Source organism: Mus pahari, chromosome 5, assembly GCF_900095145.1.
Source record: "Mus pahari chromosome 5, PAHARI_EIJ_v1.1, whole genome shotgun sequence".
NCBI classification, from domain to species: domain Eukaryota; kingdom Metazoa; phylum Chordata; class Mammalia; order Rodentia; family Muridae; genus Mus; species Mus pahari.
The window spans coordinates 101551437-101553465 of record NC_034594.1 but is presented as its reverse complement, the minus strand read 5'-3'; the positions used below and the strand labels follow the sequence as shown (position 1 = coordinate 101553465).

Here is a 2029-nt window from a genome sequence, read left to right as displayed (position 1 = left end):
TCCTCCTCCTCCTCCTCCTCCTCCTCCTCCTCCTTGGGAAAAACACCAAGTGGTGAATCAATTGGTGCAGAGGGAGGGCTTGGGGCCCATAATTAGGAGGTTATGTTGCTTTCTGGAGGATTTGGCAGCAGTCTTGGACATTTTAGGGCTCTTGGAGGTAAAGCCCTCCGAGACAAGGAATGGATCCCTGTCACCAAGCTGGGCTGCCTGGATAAGGATATGGTGATCAAGTTTGTGGAAGAGATCTACCTGCTCTTCCTGCCCATCTGAGACTTTTGGCTTTTTTCTCAGAAAATACCTAAAGGATGAGATTCTAACAATCCTGCCAGAGCAGGCACAAACTCAGGCTGGCCAGTAGACCAGATTCAAGGCTTTTGTTGTCTTTGGGGACTACAATGATCATGTTGTTCTTGGTGCTAAGTACCCCGAGAAGGTAGCCACTGCCATCTGAGGGACTATCATCCTGGTCAAGCTTTCCATAAACCCTGTACAGAAAGGCTGCTGGGAGAACAAGATTGGCAAGCCCCACACCATTGTGCTTAAGGTGACAGTCTGCTGTGGCTGTGTGTTGCTGCAGCTCATCATCCTGGCTCTAAGAGGCATTGGCATTGTCTCTGCTCCTGTGCCCAAGAAGTTGCTGCTGATTGCCAGTATTGATGACTGCTACCCATCAGCCAAGCACTGTACTTCCACCCTGGGCAACTTTGCCAAGGCCACCTTTAATGCCATCTTCAAGATCTATAGCTACATGACCCTCTACTTCTAGAAAGAGAAATCTCCATATCAGGTCTCTGTTCAGAAGATCCAGGTTCCAGCTGTGGCTAAGACATAAGGGTTTTTGTAGAAGAAAAATAAAGTGAATTAAGTCTGAAAAATAAAAGAACTAGCCAGTGAAGGTGAGATGGCTCAGTGGGTAAAAGTTGCTGCCATACCTGATGACAGAAGTTCGATCCCCAAAACACACATGACAGAAGGAGATAACTGACTCCCTAATGTTGTCCTCTGATATGTACACATGCACCGTGAGATGTATGTGCATACACATGCATATACACTAAATAATTAAATAATTACACTAGATAATTAAATAAATATAAGTATAAATTATAAATAATTACACTAAATAAGTAATCAATAAAAACCAGTAACTAATAATAAAATAGACCTATCACCACATCTTTATAGGGCTCTTTTTCAAGCAAAAGTAATTACAACCTAGAAGAAAACAACAGTAATGGTAAACATGGCTATTATTTTAGCCTCTAGCATGTAGCAGACGCTGCCTGAGCACTTTGCAAACTTTAGCTCATTTCACCCCTATAGGAATAACAAGAACTTGATGACATGGTTTCCATAGCAAGTGACAGCAATGACGCCAGAGCTTGGCTTTGCTTCTCTTTACAGAGTTTACTTTAAAGCACACCACTATATCTCTTCCCACTCCAGGAAGACTGCTTGAAAGTGTGCAATAGTGGGCTGGCAGCATGGCGCAGTGGGTAAAGGTAATTGCAGTCAAGCCTAGTGACCTGAGTGTGATTCCTGGGAGCCATCTGGTGGAAGGAGAGAATCCACTCTGGCACGTTGTCCTCTGACCACCACATGCATGGCCCCCAATAATAAAAGATAAATAATTGTAAAGGAACGTAATGGGTGTACGTGTTTACTCATACACACATATCTAACTTCATAATGATCCATGCATAGATACTTATGGGCCAATTTTTGGGTAGAACTTAGATTAAAAATATAATGCTAAAATACTACTCACCCAAGAAAAACCTAGGAGTATTAAAACAGTTGGCAGTGAGGCCATTTGGGGAATAGAGGAAAGAAAGATGCTTGTCAAACCTTATATGGCCTCTGGGAGTGCCAGAGAGTGATCTTAGAAGAAGCCAGGTAGATAGTCTTTTGACTCTTATAACTTCCACTAGTATTTTCAAAACTCGGAACACATTACCCAGTGCCAAGGAGCCCTCAAAGCCAGGGTGATATTTCAGAGATAATGTGCCAGCCCCAAAGCCCTTACAGA

The 2029-nt window shown here is 43.2% G+C and overlaps 1 pseudogene; it reads left to right on the top strand.

Moving 5' to 3' along the window:
- Positions 1-102: 102 nt before the first annotated feature.
- On the top strand, positions 103-766 carry LOC110321996 (annotated as a pseudogene).
- Positions 767-2029: the final 1263 nt, after the last annotated feature.